The following is a 24027-nucleotide window of genomic DNA, read 5'->3' as shown; positions in this document are numbered from 1 at the left end:
TTTGAAACCAAATAAATGTCAAAATTCAAATTTCTCAAACATACAACTAACTTACAGCCTTTGAAAGATAAACATCTTCTTAATCTAACCACGTTTACCGATTTCAAAAAGGTTTTACGGGGAAAGCATAAAGTTAGGTTATGTTAGGAGAGTACATTGACAATAGCTGTGTGTAGTGTATTGTCGATTCAAAGACAGGCGTCACCAAAACCATAAAATCAGCTAAAATTATGCACTAACCTTTTACAATCTCCATCAGATGACACTCCTAGGACATTATGTTAGACAATGCATGCATTTTTAGTTCTATCAAGTTCATATTTATATCTAAAAACAGTGTTTTACTATGGCGTTGATGTTCAGGAAATCGTTTCCCTCCAATACCGGCAGTCAAGTCATGACAACAAAATAATTAATTAATATTAGAAAACATTGGTAAAATATTATATTGTCATTCAAAGAATTATAGATTTACATCTCTTGAACGCAATGGACTTGCCAGATTTAAAATTAACCTTACTGGGCAATCACACTTTGCAATAATCTGAGCACTGCGCCAGAAAAATACGCATTGCGATACAGACTAACCGCCATGTTGGAGAGATCTAAAATCGAAAATACTATGTAAATAATCCATTACCTTTGATTCTCTTCATCAGATGTCACTTCCAAAGAATCCCAGGTCCATAACGAATGTAGTTTTGTTCAAAAAAGCTCATCATTTATGTCCAAAAACCTCCGTGTTGTAGCACATGATCTAAGCCAGCCGGACTTCACTTCACTTCAAGAACGGAAAAAATATATTTTCGTTCGTTCAAACATGTCAAACGTTGTATCGCATAAATCATTAGGGCCTTTTTTAACCAGAACATGAATAAAATTCAAGGCGGACCATTGGGTTCTCTTTTAAAACGTTTCGGAATGAGAGTACCCACCATCAAATCGCACGCCAGGTGTCTAATGACCCATCACGTTCCATGGCTCTTCTTCAGTCAGATCTCACTGTAGAACACTCAAAACACTTTGTAAAGGCTGGGGACATCTTGTGGAAGCAATAGGAAGTGCCAAAATATTCCTCCTTCCCTTTGTTTTTCAATGGTATAGGCTTAAAGTCAATTCAACACATCAGGTATCCACTTGCTGTCAGAATCTGTCTCAGGGTTTTGCCTGCCAAATGAGTTCTGTTATACTCACAGACACCATTCAAACAGTTTTTGAAACTTTAGGGTGTTTTCTATCCAAACCTGAACAATAATATGCATATTCTAGCTTCTGAGTTGGTGTAATAGGCAGTTAAAAATGGGCACATATTTTTTCAAAAATTCTCAATACTGCCCCCTATACCCTAACAGGTTAAGCTAATAAAGAATCAATATCTATATACGGATTTCCCCTAATATAAAATAGCATGTATCTATAACAAAGAACAAACAGCAAAAACATATATACATGATAAAATACAAATCTTAGAATCAACTGTTATGAACCCATTGGATTCTCCAATTACACTGAATGACCTAGAGGACAAAATGCAAACCCTCCATCTGAAAAAGGCCTGTGGTGTTGATGTTATCCTAAATGAAATTATGAAATATACGGACCACAAATTCCAATTGGCTATACTTAAACTCTTTAACATCTTCAGCTCTGTCATCTTCCCCAACATTTGGAACCAACGAATGATCACCCCAGCCCAAAAAAGTGGAGACAAATTTGACCCAAATGCGTCAACAGCAACCTTGTGTAGGTCTACAATCTTGTCCCTGACATCCTTGGAGAGCTATTTGGTCTTGGCCATGATGGAGAGTTTGGAATCTGATTGATTGCTTCTGTGGACAGGTGTCTTTTATACAGGTAACAAACTGAGATTAGGAGCACTCCCTTTAAGAGTGTGCTCCTAATCTCAGCTCATTACCTGTATAAAAGACACCTGGGAACCAGAAATCTTTCTGATTGAGAGGGGGTCAAATACTTATTTCCCTCATTAAAATGCAAATCCTTTTATAAAATTTTTGACATGCGTTTTTCTGGATTTTTTTGTTGTTATTCTATCTCTCACTGTTCAAATAAACCTACCATTAAAGTTATAGACTGATTATTTCTTTGTCAGTGGGCAAACGTACAAAATCAGCAGGGGATCAAATACATTTTTCCCTCACTGTAGAAACTTACCCAGAAAGACTGACAGCTGTAAATGCTGACAAAGGTGCTTCTACAATGTATTGACTCAGGTGTGTGAATACTTACGTAAATTTGATATTTCTGTATTTAATTTTCAATACAATTGCAAAAATATTCGACAAACATGTTTTCACTTTGTCATTATGGGGTATTGTGTGTAGACGGGTGAAAGAAAAAATCTATTCAAGCCATTTTTAATTCAGAATGTAACACAACAAAATGTGGAATAAGTCAACAGGTATGTATACTTTCTGAAGGCACTGTAAAATGACAGTCAGATGAGTTCATAGTAAAAAAACAACCTTTGATGTCATTCTCTACGTCTATGATGTGAATAAGCTTAGCTTTTATCTAAGAAAAAAAATCCAGGAAATTATTGAATCACTTGAAAGACCTTGAACTCAAGACTCCACCATTGAAATGAGTTTGTCTTCATATGTCAGGTTTCTATTATGGACAGCCTTGTTTGACAGATAAGTTGTTGTTATGGTTACAAAGTGGTAATTTCAGACTTCAAAATTGTTAGTAAGCAACACATGAATACTTTATAAAGGTCAAGCCATCACATACCCTTGCATCAAATTACTGTAAAAATTAACTGTATTGTCAAAATATTTATAATTTCACTCATGGATTGGATTGGATTGATGAATGTGACAATGACCCTGTCTGCACTTTTGGGACAACAAGGCATTGTGTTCCTACCATGGCCAAGTGTTATACAGCTTTATATGTTCAACTATTATATCAGAAATTTGCACCCAACAGACAGACGAATGAGTCATTCAATTCAATGGTACATCAGATTCAAGCATTGTGAGTACATTGCGGGTGCACAGAACATCCCGTCCTAAAAAATAAGCCCCATAATCAAGCCCATAGTGCCAGATGCTTATTCGTGATCAGTAGGCATCCAACGTCCCACCACGGGCGAGTGAAGGGCATCCCCTTTAGATGTGCCACCTGTCAGTTAGCTAGTGGCACCTTTGTGTAGCAATGTGGATATTATTTTCTGACCTGTGGGCAATGAGACCTGAGCTGCACCAACACCATCCTGTTTCAGATATCTTTGATCAGACCAGCTTCCCTTTGCAGGTCAGACAGGCAGGCAACGCAGCGAGGCAGAACGTCCCTCTGAACATCTCAATCATCTGTTACTGATAAGGTTATTATGTTGTCGCTTTTTCCCTTTTATGCTGTAATGAAACGCAACAGGGCACAGCTCCAGTGATGCCCTTAAAGGGAGGCAGAGAGGTGGATTCTGGAACATATGGATTTGACAGTACAGGGTTGAAGATAGGGTGCAAATTCAAATGTTTGTCTAATTCTTAGAAGAATAGAATTTGATTGCATCAGCTGATTTGATGTTATTTGCCTGTATATTTATATATTAATCATATAAATAGGTCATATTTCATGCATCTTTATTTGTAATCCCCTTGTCCTTATGAATGAAAAAGAAAGTTGCATATTCATCTCCGCTAACTGTATTATTATTATTTAGAAAGACCTTTACACAGGGTGTGAATCCCTTTGTCCTATCAGCCATCAGTGCACAACCTGGAATTCTAATGGAGTTTCACTAGAATCTCATATTGGATCCAGACACTTTGTGGTCGCCTCTGGCAATTAATACATTATTTGTGACCACAAAAAAGGAGCCAGCCACCAAAGGAGTAGGTAGTGATACAACAAGGAAAGATTTTGAAAGACTGAAAAAGACATGACACATGGCTGTCACAATTAGCCATAGTTAGCAATATTTAGTTCAAGGCCATCCGGATATTCCGCCCTGTATTGCTGCTCTACTTCATGATATAGGGACCAGCTATGCACTTTTACACAAGGACCAAAGGCTTTCTGATTCTGGTCGATATCTCACTTTACCTGGTTTGACTTTGTAATTTGAAAGGTCTATGTTTAAAACATGTGACATTACCAGCTCATGGCTCCATGTGGGATAGTTTTGGCAGGGAGGAGAAGGAGACGCCTTTGAAAACCAAACACATGAAAGACAGCCTTTGAGGCACAGAGCATTTGAGCTTCGAGGCACAGTCATCACACAGACCCTAAATACCTGAGATTGACACAGACACTCACCCCCCTCGAGCTGCCAGGTCTCAAAGGAAATTCAATAAGACAGATTCAACAATGGAACATACTAGACCAGAGGATGATGGAATGAGTAGCAATGTCCATAACATCAAAGATCCTCCACCATATTTTACAGTAGGTATGGGGTTATTTTCTGCATACTGTATGCACCGTTCTTTCAATGCCAAACCCATCACTTGTGTGGTTGGCCAAAGAGCTATATTTTCATGTCATCTAACAATAGCATTGGTCCCAAGTGTCAATGCCATTTAGCAAACTCCATGCATTTACATTTGTGGGATGACATGAAAATAGAGCTCTATGGCCACGCACACCAGTGGTGGGTTTGGTGTCGAAAGAACAATGTATGTACAGAAAATAACCCCATACCTACTGTAAAATATGATGGTGGATCGTTGATGTTATGGGGCTATTTTGCTTCCAATGGTCCTGGGGCCTTGTTAAGGTCAACGGCATCGTGAACTTTACCCATTAAAAGGATATTTTAGCAAAAAATCTGGCAGCCTCAGCCAGGAGGCCGAAACTTGGCAGGTAGTGGATCTTCCAGCAAGACAATAACCCCAAGCACACATCAAAGTCCACAAAAAAGGTTAATTGACCACAAAATCAACATTTTGCAATGGGCGTTTCAATTTTTGAATTTGAAACCCATTAATGACCTGTGGTTTGAATTGAAAGATCCCACCCAATGTGTTCTCCAATCTCATAAAACATGTGTCACGTCCTGACCAGTAAAAGGGGTTATTTGTTATTGTAGTTTGGTCAGGGCGTGGCAGGGGGTGTTTGTTTTGTGTGGTTCGGGTTTTTGGTTTATGTTCTATATTTTCTATTTCTATGTGTATATCTAGTTTTCTATTTCTATTTTGGGTTTTTGGCAATGACCTCCAATTAGAGGCAGCTGGTTGTCGTTGTCTCTAATTGGAGGCCATATTTAGTTGGGTTTGTTTTCACTTGTGTTTTGTGGGTGGTTGTTTCCAGTATAGTCTGTGCACCTTACTGGACTGTTTTCGTCATCAGTTTATTTGTTTAACCTGTTAGGGATAGGGGGCAGTATTTACACGGCCGGATAAAAAACGTACCCGATTTAATCTGGTTACTACTCCTACCCAGTAACTAGAATATGCATATAATTATTGGCTTTGGATAGAAAACACCCTAAAGTTTCTAAAACTGTTTGAATGGTGTCTGTGAGTATAACAGAACTCATATGGCAGGCAAAAACCTGAGAAGATTCCTTAAAGGAAGTGCCCTCTCTGACAAGATCTTGTTCTTCTTGTCTCTGTTTATTGAAGACTGAGGATCTTTGCTGTAACGTGACACTTCCTACGGCTCCCATAGGCTCTCAGAGCCCGGGAAAAAGCTGAATGATGTCATTCCAGCCCCAGGCTGAAACACATTTGCGCTTTTGGCAAGTGGCCGATAAGAGGATAATGGGCTTAGGCGCGTGCACGAGTCGATCCCGTGCTATATTTTCTGTCGTCTATTTACCTAAACGCAGATTCCCGGTCGGAATATTATCGCTTTTTTACGAGAAAAATGGCATAAAAATTGATTTTAAACAGCGGTTGACATGCTTCGAAGTACGGTAATGGAATATTTAGAATTTTTTTGTCACGAAATGCATCGTGCTCGTAACCCTTATATACCATTCGGATAGTGTCTTGAACGCACAAACAAAACGCCGCTGTTTGAACATAACTATGGATTATTTGGGACCAAACCAACATTTGTTATTGAAGTAGAAGTCCTGGGAGTGCATTCTGACGAAGAACACCAAAGGTAATCAAACTTTTCTAATAGTAAATCGGAGTTTGGTGAGGGCTAAACTTGCTGGGTGTCTAAATAGCTAGCCCTATGATGCCGGGCTATCTACTTAGAATATTGCAAAATGTGCTTTCACCAAAAAGCTATTTTAAAATCGGACATATCGAGTGCATAGAGGAGTTCTGTATCTATAATTCTTAAAATAATTGTTATGCTTTTTGTGAACGTTTATCGTGAGTAATTTAGTAAATTGTTAGTAAATTCTCCGGAAGTTTGCGGGGGGTATGCTAGTTCTGAACGTCACATGCTAATGTAAAAAGCTGGTTTTTGATATAAATATGAACTTGATTGAACAAAACATGCATGTATTGTATAACATAATGTCCTAGGTGTGTCATCTGATGAAGATCATCAAAGGTTAGTGCTGCATTTAGCTGTCTTCTGGGTTTTTGTGACATTATATGCTAGCTTGAAAAATGGGTGTCTGATTATTTCTGGCTGGGTACTCTGCTGACATAATCTAATGTTTTGCTTTCGCTGTAAAGCCTTTTTGAAATCGGACAGTGTGGTTAGATTAACGAGAGTCTTGTCTTTAAAATGCTGTAAAATAGTCATATGTTTGAGAAATTGAAGTAATAGCATTTCTAAGGTATTTGAATAACGCGCCACAGGATTCCACTGGCTGTTACGTAGGTGGGACGATTTGGTGCCACCTACCCTAGAGAGGTTAAGTGTTTTTTTAATAAAGAAAGAAGATGAGCACTTTCCCCGCTGTGCCTTGGTCCAATCCTTACGACGGCTTTTACAGAACCACCCACCAAACAAGGACCAAGCAGCGGGGATTGGAGCATCGAGGAGAAGGATGGACGTGGGAGGCAGAACGACGTTTCTGGGAGAGAAAATTAAGGGAGCTACATGAGGCCGAGAGGCACCCCCAAACATTTTTTTTGGGGGGGGCACACGGGGAGTTTGGCAGAGTCAGAGTGGAGACCTGAGCCAACTCCCCGTGATTATTATGGGGAGTGACGGATCAAGCAAGCACCTTGTTACGCAGAAATGCGCACGGTGTCGCCCATACGCACGCACAGCTCGGTGCGGCCAATAAGGGCTCTGCAGCGTTGCCGGGCGAGAGGCAGCCAGGAGGAAGTGGCCGGCACAACGGATCTGGTCTCCAGTGCGTCTCCTCGGCCCAGTTTACCTTGCGCCTGCTCTACGCACGGCAGCCCTCATTCCCCAGCACAGCCCAGTTCGCCCTGTGCCAGCGCTCCGCCCGTGCTGGGCTACAGTGACCATCCAGCCAGGACGGGTTGTGCAGGCCGTGCGCTCCAGATCTCCAGTGCGCCTCCAAGACCCAGTGTACCCTGTGCCTGTTCCGCGCACTCTACCTCCAGTGCGCCACCATAGCCCGGTAAGGCCTGTGCCTGCTGTGAGCAAGCGGTTTGAAGTAAGTCTCCCCAGTCCGGTGAGACCAGTTCCAGCGCCCCGAAGGAAGCCTCTAATGATGGTCAATGGTCCGACATCTCCAGCAATAATCCATGGCATGAAGCCTCCAGTGATGATCCATGGCCCGGAGCCTGTAGTGTTAATCCATGGCACGAAGTCTCCAGTGATGATCCATGGCCCGGAGCCGTAGGGATGATCCAAGGCACGAAGCCTCCAGTGATGATCCATGGCCCGGAGCTTGTAGGGATGATCCATGGCACGACGCCTCCAGTGATAACCCATGGCCCGGAGCCTCCAGTGATGATCCATGGCACAAAGCCTCCAGTGATTATCCATGACACGGAACCAGTAGTGATGACCCATGGCACGGAGCCTGCAGTGAAGGTCCCCAGTCCGGAACCTACAGAGACGCTCTTCAGCCCTGAGCCTCCAGCGATGCTCCTCAGCCCTGCGCCTCCAGCGACGCTCCTCAGCCCTGAGCCTCCAGCGACGCTCCTCAGCCCTGAGCCTCCAGCGACGCTCTTCAGCCAGGAGGCTCCAGCGATGCTCCCCAGCCTAGAGTCTTCTGAACGGGAGCTACGCCCAGAGCCAGCTCCGTAGTGGGAGGATTGGGAAGGGGGGGTGTAGCACAGGGAACGTCGTTGACGGTGGCCATCCTCCCTTCCCTCCCTTTTGGTTTGGGGTTGTTTTTGTGGGGTTTTTGTTTTTGAGGTGCATTCGGGGTCTGCACCTTTGGGGGGGGTACTGTCACGTCCTGACCAGTAAAAGGGGTTATTTGTCATTGTAGTTTGGTCAGGGCGTGGCAGGGGGTGTTTGTTTTGTGTGTTTCGGTGTTTTTGGCTTAAGTTCTATGTTTTCTATTTCTATGTGTATATCTAGTTTTCTATTTCTATGTTGGGTTTTTGGTAGGACCTCCAATTAGAGGCAGCTGGTTGTCGTTGCTTCTAATTGGAGGCCATATTTATTTGGGGTTTGTTTCACTTGTGTTTTGTGGGTGGTTGTGGGTGGTTCCTGTATAGCCTGTGTTGCCTTACGGAACTGTTTCGCTGTTTTGTTAATTTTGTTTAAGTGTTCACGTTACTTCAAATAAAGACGATGAGCACTTTACCCGCTGCGCCTTGGTCCAATCCTTACGACGCCCATGACAACATGTTAGAAAAGGGCTAAGGGTTGTTATCCTCGCAAAGGAAGGGTGCCGGAGTATTGAAAACAGGTGTGCCAATCATTTTGAGCAGTATCTTTGAGATTTTTTTTTTAATAAAATATTTTTCTTTCACCAGTACTATTAGTATAAAAGGATATAATTGTCCCATTTATTTTATCATACAATATAGCTAAGCATTTGTATTATTTACTTTATACAATATGTTTTGCTCAATCTTTATCAAAGGTGACAATCATTTAGGTTGTGATTGTATATAACGATTCTGTTAAATATATATAATGATAGTCCTTCATGTTTACTTTATGATTGATACTCCCTGTTTCCCTGATCTGTCTCCCACTCCCTCAGCCTTGTCATTTTGGCTGACAGTATAGTTGCATCCCAAATTGCACCCTATTCCCAATAGGGTGTCATTTGGTATGCAACATATGATACCACAACTCTACAACACTTGTTATTTCCGAAGTGAATATCAAGCACAGATCTAGCAGGACAACACCAGCACAAACATGAAACAGAATTAGAGAGATCTAAAACAGGCCTACCATTCTGACTACAAGTCCATAGCCCACTACAGTAAGGGAAAAATGAAGCCAAGTCAAGACAGGAAATGCCCATTATCTGACAATTGTTCACATCTTCTTCTTCTTTGTCTCCTCCCCCTCATCCTCCTCTGCTAAACTAAAACTTAAACAATTTAGCTGACTCTGCAAGGCAAGATATCTCAAATTTAAAAGGAAAGGAATATCAAACATGGGAACGACAAAACAATGTGTCACAAATGTCTGCCTGCACCCTATAATGTAGTGGACAACTTCTGACCAGAGCCCAATAGGCACTGGTCAAAAGTTGTGCACTATAAAGGGAATAGAGTGCCATGTGGGACTCAGCCCTAATCTTCTCCATCATGCCCCCACAATCTAATGGATTAGGCCTTGATCCCCCGGGTACTCACTCCAACGGGAGGCTGCTAGCGTAAAATTGCTGTAATCACCTTTTGTTTTATTAAACCTTTCATGTCTGCATTCTCTAGTCATTTTTCACCCCTCTCTGTCATGATTTACTGAGACACAGTCAGAGACACAGGCAGTATATTGTTAATATTGTTAAAAGGAATTGGTTTTAGTTCAGGAGATTTGAGAGTTACATTTTTGAGGAGGTTGTAATGCTTGGTTTTGAGAAAAATGTCAGAAAGAGGAAATGCAAAGTATAGGCCAGCTGGTAACCCTTAATTTTACAGCCGGGTAACTACTAGGTAATACCTAGGTAAATACCTAGTAACAAAAATACATGGTACTATTTAGTCTCAAACATATTTACTAGGAACGAAGCAAGTAAGTACTACATACTATCTTAGCAATTACAAAGTAACAAAATGTAATTATCTAGTATATTTTTTGTCCCAAAGTTAGTATTGAGAACCTTATAAGTACAAGGTACTTACTATGTAAATCCCTAATCACAATATATATGTGATATTATGTATTTATTACCATGTAGTAACCATAGAAATATCTGTAAATCAATCCTCCTGACTTTATTATTCTCTCACATTGTTTCACAGAATGTAGTTTGCATTTAGTTACCATGTACAGTATGTTTGTAAAAAAAGGGCTGTAAAATTAAGTGGCGTCTGTTTCCAGGTAGATACAACGTAGTTACTTGTGAAATACCACTATATTGGATAACTGTCCCATAAAGACGACAGCAAATCTGGCTGTGATCTGTGAGAACAAAATTGCAAGATTATGTTATAATACTTTTATTGCATCAAATGGTTGTTTTATGCAACAGAATAGAGTGTTCTTATAACTCTATTGTGTCTGTGTGAACTAAAAGTGGGCCTCTAGGAGATGTAACACTGACAGGAGATTTACGATGTCTTTTGGGTGATAAAACCTGAAGAGACCGCATTCCAGAGCATGAGTTAATGTTTCTGTTCTATATGGTACCAGGGAGAGATGACCCCAAGGCCAGACCCTGGTTTCTACACAATGAGAACAGTTTTTACAGCAGATACTGTCTGCTGTGAATTGTAGGTATCTTTCATACAAATCTTAACCTTGTGACCCATTCCATACATCTGTTGTTTGTCATGTAGCCTGAAGGGGTTGTATCTTGGTTATAAAATACCTTTGTAACTTTGTCTCGAAGCTCTCAACGAATCATCTGAGGGTGATTCGTCAACCAGCCATCATTATTGTAGAGCACACAATCGATTCACTTTATATGTGTATGTTGTATTGACCTACTCCCTTATTAATGAGTGAAAAAATGTGTAGTTTAAGTATAACTCTGACTTGTATGATACATTTAACTCTCCTCATTTGATACTTAAGAAATTAACCACCACAGATCTTACCACCTTCACAATTACAGGGTAGGTACAAGTTAAGAGGGCTGTAAAATTAAGCCGTTGTTAATACCATATACAGTTGAAGTCGGAAGTTTAAATACACTTATGATGGAGGAATTAAAACTCCTTTTTCAACCACTCCACAAATGTATTGTTAACAAACTATAGTTTTGGCAAGTCGGTTAGGACATCTACTTTGTGCATGACACAAGTAATTTTTCCAACAATTGTTTACAGACAGATTATTTCACTTATAATTCACGGTATCACAATTCCAGTGGGTCAGAAGTTTACATGCACTAAGTTGACTGTGCCTTTAAACAGTTTGGAAAATTCTAGAAAATGATGTCATGGCTTTAGAAGCTTCTGATAGGCTAATTGACAACATTTGAGTCAATTGGAGGTGTACCTGTGGAAGTGTTTCAAGGCCTACCTTCAAACTCAGTGCCTCTTTGCTTGACATCATGGGAAAATCAAAAGAAATCAGCCAAGACCTCAGAAAATAAATTGTAGACCTCCACAAGTCTGGTTCCTCCTTGGGAGCAATTTCCAAACGCCTGAAAGTACCACGTTCATCTGTACAAACAATAGTACGCAGGTATAAACACCATGGGACCATGCAGCCGTCATACCGCTCAGGAATCAGATGCATTCTGTCTCCTAGAGATGAATGTACTTTGGTGCGAATAGTGCAAATCAATCCCAGAACAACAGCAATGGACCTTGTGAAGATGCTGGAGGAAACAGGTACAAAAGTATCTATATCCACAGTAAAGCGAGTCCTATATCGACATAACCGGAAAGGCCGCTCAGCAAGGAAGAAGCCACTGCTCCTAAACCGCCATAAAAAGCCAGACTACAGTTTGCAACTGCACATGGGGACAAAGATCAGACTTTTTGGAGAAATGTCCTCTGGTCTGATGAAACAAAAACAGAACTGTTTGGCCATAATGACCATTGTTATGTTTGGAGGAGATATGGGGAGGCTTGCAAGCCGAAGAACACCATCCAAACCGTGAAGCATGAGGGGCAGCATCATGTTGTGGGGGTGCTTTGCTGCAGGAGGGACTGGTGCACTTCACAAAATAGATGGCATCATGAGGATGGAAAATTATGCAGATAAATTGAAGCAACATCTCAAGACATCAGTCAGGAAGTTAAAGCTTGGTCGCAAATGTGTCTTCCAAATGGACAATGACCCCAAGCATACTTCCAAAGTTGTGGCAAAATGGCTTAAGAACAACAAAGTCAAGGTATTGGAGTGGCCATCACAAAGCCCTGACCTCAATCCTGTAGAACATTTGTGGGCAGAACTGGAAAAGCGTGTGCGAGCAAGGAGGCCTTCAAACCTGACTCAGTTACACCAGCTCTGTCAGGAGGAATGGGTCAAAATTCATCCAACTTATTGTGGGAAGCTTGTGGAAGGTTACCCGAAATGTTTGACCCAAGTTAAATAATTTAAAGGCAATGCTACCAAACACTAATTGAGTGTATGTAAACTTCTGACAGACTGGGAATGTGATGAAAGCTAAAATAAATCAATCATTCTCTCTACTATTATTCTGACATTTCACATTCTTAAAATTAAGTGGTGATCCTAACTGACCTAAGACAGGGCATTTTTACTAGGATTAAATGTCAGGAATTGTGAAAAACTGAGTTTAAATGTATTTGGCTAAGGTGTATGTAAACTTCCGACCTCAACTGTAAATACGTGATACTTGCAAATCGACTGACCCTGTTTATGATTTAGTCTAATTATTGTGAAGACATAATGTACAAAGTAATTTTCTTATAGTTACTAGGTATGTATGTTGTAACAGGGCTGTAAAATTTTCCACGTATATTCCAGGTAGATTTCAGCACTGCACTGTTAAAATAGAATGTCTCAAAAACACCATCATTGTGTAGTAAAACCATGAAAAGTACCTGAATGGAGATCTAGTGTTTGAGTAATTGTGGGCCTGAATAATTGTGTTTTTAACAGAGTGTTGTGAAAACACTTTCTGCCTTTTCAGTGCATATAAAAAGGCAGCAACAAAACACACACAATGTTTTGGCAAACTGTGTCTCTCATATAATCAAATGGTTTTTAACTGCAAATGATTTATAGTATAAATATTGATTGATTATAAATGTTGATGGAATGTTCTGTCAATATTTGTATTAGCATGTTAAAGAAGACATTGGGAAATTCACTTTGGCCCTACTTATAGGTTACAGTTGCCTGGCAATTTGGTGAAATTAGAAATAATGTTACAATCAAAATGTTTAGGGCTATGTAAGTTATAGCAGAGGTAACATGAGGTAACATTTATAAAGTGGGCATTCATCACTGGTATTCATGTGAGAAGATGGATGTGAACCTGGGTCTCAAGGTCTGTCAAAACAGGACAAAACTGTTGTGCTGAATCACCCTTGACACGCTGGGCACATGGGCCATTCAGATTTGAGATAAGTAGACTTAACATGGGCTCAATTACATTTTTTTAAGTCCATGTTAAATCAACTTATCTCAAGTCTGAATAGAGCCTAATTAGGGGGAAAGTGATTTTGTGAAATTTCACCTTTATTTTTTTATACCTTCAAATCAAAAGACAACATGTAAACTTCTAACATTATGCTGCTGTATGGTTCAGAATTCCCCCAGTCTGAGGCAAGGAGGTGGAGAGAAGGCATTTGTGGCAGGTGTACCCTCTAGTAAACTCTATGGTCAAGTATAATAACAGGTAGGTTTGCAGGCACCTCCCATGGCTGACCCTGAGCTCAGAGAGAAGTGAGGGAGAGGCTGAAAGCTGTGGCTAGCGATCAATTATCGATAAACAAACAATCAAACTTTACTTGGTGTGGTGGCAGTTTGGTACAGCTGTGCCAGAGATGGTGGATATCTAGTCCAACTGAATGTATTCAACTGAAATGTGTCTTCCACATTCAACCCAACCACTCTGAATCAGAGAGGTGCAAGGGGCTGCCTTAATCAACATCCACAGCACCCAGGGAACAGTGGGTTAACTGTCTTACTCAGGGGCTGAACAACAGATGTTTACCTAATCAGCTCTGGAATTTGATCAAGCAACCTTCCAGTTACTGGCCCAACACTCTAACCACTAGGCTACCTCCATAGTGATGGAGAATAAAGTGAAGCATAATAGTACAAATAAAGGAGGGAGTAAGAAAGACAAAAAGAAAGCGGGAGAGAAAGGAAGCAAGGGTTTGAAGGGGAGCAAGATGTCTATAGAGGCAAGAGGATGCAGAAAAGGAAGTTTGAGGAGAGCAACAGTTTCTAACACTATCCGGCAGTTCGGAGGTACAAAGTGAAGAGGAAGGGCAAGATAAGAGGGGAGGCGAGCAAGTGTTAACAACATGTTTTCGTTAGTAGAAGCAGTGATTTATATCAGAATTACATTTTGACATGTTTATACTAGCTTTGAAAGTCTGCTAGCACGCTAGTGAATTTAAGCTAACAAATCGCCATTGACATTGTATTGTGGGTTAGCATGCTAGCTAGCTTTCCTTTGTAACTTTGCTAGCTTGTTTTTGTACAGAATGTATATAGCTATTTTGAGTGTTTAGATATCGTCTTGTTACGAGATAATATGCTTGTGTAATTTTTTGTTGTTGTCAAGTGACAAGGCTAGCAATCTTCTATGTTAACTCATGATTGGAATGTAGGCCTATGCTAGTCTTCTTTGTATGCTTCATAGCCATGTACAAGAACACATTTTGTGAAAAACTTTTCACACAGAAATTTAAGCAATTGACACTACACTAAGCCCCACCCCCAATGGTTACTGTTGCAACCTCGGACACAATTTTCCCAGGAAGCACAATTCCCCACTGGTGAAATCCCTTCACAATGATCTCAAATTGTGTTTTTAATACACAATGAAATTAAACACAGACTACCCTGAACAGGAGACTCTCGGGCATGTCGCTTCACGTGAACTTGGTAAAATGAAGGTTGTAGTGTTTCTAGCAACTGAATGGCTCTGAATTCAATGACAGCATGCAGTCAAAGCTACTAACCACTTGTGGAGCTAGCCAGTGCTCTCAACTCGTATCCTGATGTCAACAGCAGATGAGTTATATTCAGAACATGCGTAACTTATCTAGCTAACATACATTTACAGAAAACAAGTTATATTAAGTGGTTAGCTAGCTAGCGTTTGTAATGTTTGGTGGTCAGTGAGCCAAAGGTGTCTAGCTAACCAGCTGAGCCAGCAAACAATGTAACAAAAGTAACATTTCAGATTTGCAACATTCTCCAACAGGCTCAGCATTTCAGGAATCACAGTAACAAGTACTCCTTGTGCACTGTTAAATTATTTAGCTATTTACAAAACATTTTTTGAAGAAAACAGTTTTTTCCACTGCCCTCACTGGCTTTCATGTGTTTGAAATGTGAGCTTGTCCGAGGCGTAGGACTCAATGACAGTTTGCTATCCCCTAGAGCACTGCGATTGGTAGCCCAACATTTTTGGGCGGGGCTTAGCGAAGGGTCAATTCAGTCGTCTCAAATAAAACTGTGAAGGACCTCGGCATTACTTGGGACCCTGATCTCTCTTTTGAAGAACATATCAAGACTGTTTCAAGGACAGCTTTTTTCCATCTATGTAACATTGCAAAAATCAGAAACTTTGTCCAAAAATGATGCAGAAAAATGTATCCATGCTTTTGTTACTTCTAGGTTGGACTACTGCAATGCTCTACTTTCCGGCTACCCGGATAAAGCACTAAATAAACTTCAGTTAGTGCTAAATATGTCTGCTAGAATCCTGACTAGAACCAAAAAATGTAATCATATTACTCCAGTGCTAGCCTCCCTACACTGGCTTCCTTTTAAGGCAAGGGCTGATTTCAAGGTTTTACTGCTAACCTACAAAACGTTACATGGGCTTGCTCCTACCTGTCTTTCTGATTTGGTCCTGCCGTACATACCTACACGTATGCACAGTCATAGGACGCAGGCCTCCTAATTGTCCCTAGAATTTCTAAGCAGACAGCTGGAGGCAGGGCTTTCTCCAATAGAGCTCCATTTTTATGGAATGGTCTGCCTACCCATGTGAGAGACGCAGACTCGGTCTCAACCTTTAAGTCTTTACTGAAGACTCATCTCTTCAGTAGGTCCTATGATTGAGTGTAGTCTGGCCCAGGAGTGTGAAGGTGAACAGAAAGGCTCTGGAGCAACGAACCGCCCTTGCTGTCTCTGCCTGGCCGGTTCCCCTCTCTCCACTGGGATTCTCTGCCTCTAACCCTATTACAGGGGCTGAGTCACTGGCTTACTGGTGCTCTTCCATGCCGTCCCTAGGAGGGGTGCGTCACTTGAGTGGGTTGAGTCACTGACATGGTCTTCCTGTCTGGGTTGGCGCCCCCCCTTGGGTTGTGCCGTGGCGGAGATCTTTGTGGGCTATACTTGGCCTTGTCTCAGGATGGTAAGTTGGTGGTTGAAGATATTCCTCTAGTGGTGTGGGGGCTGTGCTTTGGCAAAGTGGGTGGGGTTATATCCTGCCTGTTTGGCCCTGTCTGGGGGTATCATCGGATGGGGCCACAGTGTCTCCTGACCCCTCCTGTTTCAGCCTCCAGTATTTATGCTGCAGTAGTTTATGTGTCGGGGGGCTAAGGTCAGTCTGTTCTATCTGGAGTATTTCTCCTGTCTTATCCGGTGTCCTGTGTGAATTTAAGTATGCTCTCTCTAATTCTCTCTTTCTTTCTCTTGGAGGACCTGAGCCCTAGGACCATGCCTCAGGACTACCTGGCATGATAACTCCTTGCTGTCCCCAGTCCACCTGGCCGTGCTGCTGCTCCAGTTTCAACTGTTCTGCCTGCGGCTATGGAACCCTGACCTGTTCACCGGACGTGCTACCTGTCCCAGACCTGCTGTTTTCAACTCTCTACAGACAGCAGGAGCGGTAGAGATGCTCTCAATGATCGGCTATGAAAAGCCAACTGACATTTACTCTTGAGGTGCTGACTTGTTGCACCCTCTACAACTACTGTGATTATTATTATTATTTGACCATGCTGGTCATTTATGAACATTTGAACATCTTGGCCATGTTCTGTTATAATCTCCACCCGGCACAGCCAGAAGAGGACTGGCCACCCCTCATAGCCTGGTTTCTCTCTAGGTTTTTTCCTAGGTTTTGGCCTTTCTAGGGAGTTTTTCCTAGCCACCGTGCTTCTACACCTGCATTGCTTGCTGTTTGCGGTTTTAGGTTGGGTTTCTGTACAGCACTTTGAGATATCAGCTGATGTAAGAAGGGCTATATAAATACATTTGATTGGATTTGAATGTTGTTATGCTAGTCTAATAATACAATATACTTCTATTTACCTCAGGTTTATATATATATATATTTTTTATATATTTTTTTATTTTATTTTTTATAAATCACTCTGAGTTGTGTACTTGTCTTAATTGTGATTTGTTTCCACTTCGACAAAGTGGATCACTTTGTTATATTTAAGTTATTACTTGAAAGTATTTGGTGTTTACATGGTATAAGCAATGACTTAAAACAGCTCTCTTACCCCATACCTACCCTATAAGTGTGAAGTTGGTATCATGAAATAACAGGGTAAGATCAAGGACAGATTTGCTGCCCTCTTCGTGGAATCTAATTCTTTAAAACAAAGTGTTATGTAACACTAAAACTAGTGGCAGCTGAGCTGCCACCACCTTAAAGGAGAAGAAACCGTATCTTTGCTGGAGTATTGAAACACATGGTTGTAAGTCGCTCTGGATAAGAGCGTCTGCTAAATGACTTAAATGTAAATGTAAATGTAAATGTTGTGAGTGTAAGATCTGGAACAGCTGGAATCTACCTGGAAATAGACACCACTTCATTTTACAGCCCTGTTACAACCTAGCTAACTACAGAAAAATTACTGGGTACATTATGTCTACACAATAATTAGACAAAATCATAAAGATCATCAGTTGATCTGCAAGTTACTCATATTTACATGGTATTAGCAACGGCTTAATTCTACAGCCCTTTTACCTTGTACCTACACTGTAAGTATGAAGGTGGTACCATGAAACATCAACGTAAGATTACAGCCAAATTTGCTGTCATCTTTATTGGACAGAGTCATCCAATGTGGTGGTATTTCGCAACCGACTATGTTGTCAAATCAAATTGAATTGGTCACATACACATGGTTAGCAGATGTTAATGCGAGTGTAGCGAAATGCTTGTGCTTCTAGTTCCGACAGTGCAGTAATATTTAACAAGTACTCTAACAATTCCCCAACAACTACCTAATACACACAAATCTAAAGGGGTGAAATTTATGCATGAGCGATGGCCGAGCAGCATAGGCAAGGTGCAATAGATGGTCTAAAATACAGTATATACATATATGAGTGATGTAAGATATGTAAACATTATTAAAGTGGCATTATTTAAAGTTGCATTGTTTAAAGTGACTAGTGATCCATTTATTAAAGTGGCCAGTGATTGGGTCCCAATATAGGCAGCAGCCTCTCTGAGTTAATGATTGCTGTTTAGCAGACTGATGGCCTTGAGATAGAAGCAGTTTTTTTAGTCTCTTGGTCCCAGCTGATTGACTTGAATTTATTTATATGGTTACTACGTGGTAATAAATAAATTAAAATATACTGTGACTAACACAGGAGGTTGGTGGCACCTTAATTGAGGACGGCAGGCTTGTGGTAATGACTGGAGTGGAATATGTGCATCAAATACAAATGGTTTCCATGTGTTTGATGCCATTCCATTTACACCGTTCCGGCCATAATTATGAGCCATCGTCCCCTCAGAAGTCTCCACTGGTGACTAGGGATTTACATAGTAAGTACCTTGTTCTTATATGGTTCTCAATACTACCCTTTGAGAATAAAAATATAATATATCATTATACTGAACAAAAATGTGTTTCATGAGCTGAAATACACACAAAAACCGTATTTCTCAAAAAATGTGGTGCACAAATGTCTTTACATCCCTGTTGGTGATAATTTCTCTTTACCAAAATAATCCCTCCACCTGACAGGTGTGGCATATCAAGAAGCTGATTAAACAGCGTGATCATTACACAGGTGCACCTTCTGCTGGGGACAATAAAAGGAGTACTGTAAAATGTGCAGTTTTGTCAACACAATGCCACAGATGTCTCATGTTTTGCATGTAATTGGCATGTTGACTGCAGGAATGTCCACCACAGCTGTTGCCAGATAATTCAATGTTAATTCATTTCTCTACCATAAGCTTCCTCCAACATAATTTTAGAGAATTTGGCAGTACGTCCAACTGGCCTCACAACCACATACCACTTGTAACCATGCCAGCCCAGGACCTCCACATTCAGTTTATTCACCTGCGGTCTGAGACCAGCCACCTGGATAGCTGATGAAACTGTGGGTTTGCAAAACCGAAGAATTACTGCACAAACTGTCAGAAACAGTCTCAGGGATGCTCGTCTGAGTGCTCATCGTCCTCACTTGGGTCTTGTCCTGACTACAGTTCGACGTCGTAACCGACTTCAGTGGGTAAATGCTCACCTTTGATGGTCACTGGCACGCTGAAGAAATGTGCTCTTCACTGATCCCAGTTTCAACTGTATCGGGCAGATGGCGTTGTGTGGGCGAGCAGTTTGATGTCAACTTTTTTAACAGAGTACCCCGTGATGGCGGTGGGGTTATGGTATGGGCAGGCATAAGCGACAGACAACAAAATCAATTGCATTTTATCCATGGTGTCATGGCTGTCCACGAGAATCCAAATAAGTCAGATCAGGTTTGCAATGAATAACTTCAATCAGGCCACCTCTGACCCGCAGAGGGGGGGAGGAAAGAACTAGTGGTGATTAACAACTCACATCCTGTTGTAAATCAAGGGGAGAAGATTCAGGTCTCCCTCTCCCAGATTCACCAAAGGAATGTACTTCGTTTCAATATACTTTTCCCACCGAAACTCTAACATGTTCAAAAGCGAATACTGGAACGATATTTCTAACACCGGATGTGGGGAATGGTCAGAGACGATCTATATAACACTAATGTCATTTTGTTTATTATGTTGTGATGTCATTAAAAATGTTATAAAGGAAATACTGTAACTTGGAAAGTATACACCCTACATATACAAAGTTTCCATGCTATGCGTTGGAACCACCCCTTTCGAACAAACTGTATAAATGATGGATTAAGAAATTAACATAGCAGACCAGAAAAGCGTGAAGCAGCAGCTGCACGTTTAAAGTGGTTTGAACTTTGAATCTCAACACGAGGTAGAGACGATAAAGTCCCCTCCCGGACAACCACTGGTATGGCTGATTAGCTGTCCTAAGTAAAGTATCTTCAAAAGCAAATTTAAGTAGGACCATTCTGTTACTCTGCTCAAACCATCATATTATGCTACTCTCCACCCCACAGAGGAACCATCAACTTGGCTGGCTAGCCTATCTCCAAAGAAGCATATTTAAGAGTGAATGGAAGGAATGTCAACTCTGTTGTTCTGTTCAGGACTACACGACAAGTCACCGGATACCAGACAACTACAGAGAAGGACAACAGTAGAAGACTTGTCGGAACCATTCCGGACAATCAGAGCCTTACAAGCGTACCACGAAAAGGCCCAACTCCCTTTCCAAGGCTGCCCTGTTCACGGAGAGACCCCTGCTAACCCAGGCATTTCACGTAAATACATTCATGATTTGTTACTCAAAGCAGGCGGCGGTTCATGTGCAAAGTATATGGTTACTGAAGGTGAGAGTAATTTCTGAAAGTACAGACGATAAGCGTCTCTGTCCCCCTCTCTCTCTACTGCTTTTTTTGTAACAAGCAGCCATGTCGATGTCATTCTGATAGGGACCTGTTTTAACGTATTCATTCTCCAGTCAATAACTGGTGCAAAGTGTGTATGTTTATCCTGTGTTCCCATTTAATTAACTACTGAACCATAAGTAAGGCTTGCGTTTTTGCAGATGCAAGGAGGTTACGACTGTTCAGAATGATCATACAGTTTGATACGAGCTTATGATTAAGTTGACTGTTTATAGATGTGATAGGTAAAGTTACCATCCTGGAGATGGTAACTCTTTAAAGAACCGTTTGTGGTACACCAGATCCTAATGAGTTAATTGTCTCTGGAGAGATCTGAAAATAGCTGTGAAGCGATGCTCCCCATCCAACCTGACAGAGCTTGAGAGGATCTGCAGAGAACAACCCATAATGACAAAGCAAAAACAGGTTTAATTTTTTTGTTGTTGAAACGTATTACAAATAAGAAAAAGATATACTTTATGTAAATAAGTATTCAGACCCTTTGCTATGAGACTCAAAATTGAGCTCAGGTGCATCCTGTTTCCATTGATCATCTTTGAGATGTTTCTACAACTTGATTAGATCCACCTGTGGTAAATTCAATTGATTGGACATGATTTGGAAAGGCACACACCTGTCTAAGGTCCCACAGTTGACAGTGCATGTCAGATCAAAAACCAAGCCATGAGGTCGAAGGAATCATCTGTAGAGCTCCGAGACAGGACTGTGTCGAGGCACAGATCTGGGGAAGGGTACCAAAAAATGTCTGCAACATTGAAGGTCCCCAAGAACACAGTGGCCTCCATCATTCTTAAATGGAAGAAGTTTGGAACCACAAAGACTCTTCCTAGAGCCTTCCACCTGACCAAATTGAGCATTCGGGGATCAGGGCCTTGGTCAGGGAGGTGACCAAGAACCAGATGGCCACTTTGACAGAGCTTTAGAGTTCCTTTGCGGAGATTGGAGAAACTTCCTGAAGGGCAACCATTTCTGCAGCAATCCACCAATCATGCCTTTTTGGTAAGGTGGCTAGACAGAAGCCAGTCCTCAGTAAAGGCATATGACAGCCTGCTTGGAGTTTGCCAAAAAGGCACCCAAAGACTCTCAGACCATGAGAAACAAGATTCTCTGGTCTGATGAAACCAAGATTGAACTCTTTGGCCTGAATGCCAAGTGTCACGTCTGGAGAAAATGTAGCACCATCCCTACGGTGAAGCATGGTGGTGGCAGCCTCATGCTGTGGGGATGGTTTTCAGCGGCAGGGACTGGGAGACTAGTCAGGATTGAGGCAAAGATGAATGGAGCAATGTACAGAGAGATCCTTGATGAAAACCTGCTCAGCACCTCAGACTGAGGCGAAGGGTCACCTTCCAACAGGCCTTGTTTTGTTCCAACACTCCTTCCATTTTGTGACAATATCAGTTATTTTTAAGTCTTGGTTCCAATAGTTTATAAGAGATTGTCAGGTGGATAGGCTTTCTGCAAGGTGTTATATATATATTTTTTTTTTCACCTTTATTTAACCAGGTAGGCCAGTTGAGGACAAGTTCTCATTTACAACTGCGACCTGGCCAAGATAAAGCAAAGCAGTGCGACACAAACAACAACACATGGGTGTTACACATGGAATAAATAAACGTACAGTCAATAACACAATAGAAAAAGTCTATATACAGTGTGTGCAAATGCAGTTAGATTAGCGAGGTAAGGCAATAAATAGGCCGTAGTGGTGGAATAATTACAATTTAATAAATAAACACTGGAGTGATAGATGTGCAGAAGATGAACGTGCAAGTAGAAATACTGGGGTGCAAAGGAGCAAAACATTTATAAATAAAAAATAAAATAAAGAAATAAAAATAAATAACAATATGGGGATGAGGTAGTTGGATGGGCTATTTACAGATGGGCTATGTACAGGTGCAGTGATCTGTAAGCTCCTCTGATAGCTGATGCTTAAAGTTAGTAACGGAGATATGAGTCTCCAGCTTCAGTGATTTTTGCAATTCGTTCCCGTCATTGGCAGCAGAGAACTGGAAGGAAAGGCAGCAAAAGGAGGAACTGGCATTGGGGGTGACCAGGAAAATATACCTGCTGGAGCACGTGCTACGGGTGGGTGCTGCTATGGTGACCAGTGAGCTGAGATAAGGCGGGGCTTTACCTAGCAAAGACTTATAGATGACCTGGAGCCAGTGGGCTTGGCGATGAATATGAAGAAAGGGCCAGCCAACGAGAGCATACAGGTCGCAGTGGTGGGTGGTATACGGGGCTTTGGTGACGAAACGGATGGCGCTGTGATAGCCAACATCCAGTTGGTTGAGTAGAGTGTTGGAGGCTATTTTGTAAATGACATCGCCGAAGTCAAGGAATGGTAGGATAGTCAGTTTTACGAGGGTATGTTTGGCAGCATGAGTGAAGGATGCATTGTTGTGAAATAGGATGCCGATTCTAGATTTAATTTTGGATTGGAGATGCTTAATATGAGTCTGGAAGGAGAGTTTACAGTCTAACCAGACACCTAGGTATTTGTAGTTGTCCACATATTCTACGTCAGAACCGTCCAGAGTAGTGATGCTAGGCGAGCGGGCAGGTTCGGGCAGCGATCGGTTGAAGAGCATGCATTTAGTTTTACTTGCATTTAAGAGCAGTTGGATCTGTTCCTGGTTTTAAACTTTTTGAATGGGGCATGCTTATTTAAGATGGTGAGGGAAGCAATTTTAAAGAACAACCAGGCATCCTCTACTGACGGAATGAGGTCAATATCCTTCCAGGATACCTGGGCCAGGTTGATTAGAAAGGCCTGCTCGCTGAAGTGTTTTAGGGAGCGTTTGACTGTGATGAGGGGTGGTCGTTTGACCGCGGACCCATTACAGACGCAGGCAATGAGGCAGTGATCGCTGAGATCCTGGTTGAGGAAAGCAGAGGTGTATTTAGAGGGCATGTTGGTCAGGATGATATCTATGAGGGTGCCTTACGTATCATATAAGTATCTTTTTCTGACTCAAATTGATTTATTTACTGAGAATAAATTAGGGCAATTGGAAGCTGTGTAGACCTTGGTTGCGTTGACTACATTACAGACACATCACATGTATTTTTTATTTAACCTTTATTTAACTAGGCAAGTGAGAACACATTCGTATTTATCTCACAACACTTGGATAGGTGTTTAACATATCAGCTAACTGCATCATATAGCAATCTGATGCCTGA

This window comes from Salmo trutta, chromosome 10, assembly GCF_901001165.1.
Source record: "Salmo trutta chromosome 10, fSalTru1.1, whole genome shotgun sequence".
NCBI lineage: Eukaryota > Metazoa > Chordata > Actinopteri > Salmoniformes > Salmonidae > Salmo > Salmo trutta.
This window is presented reverse-complemented; position numbering follows the sequence as displayed.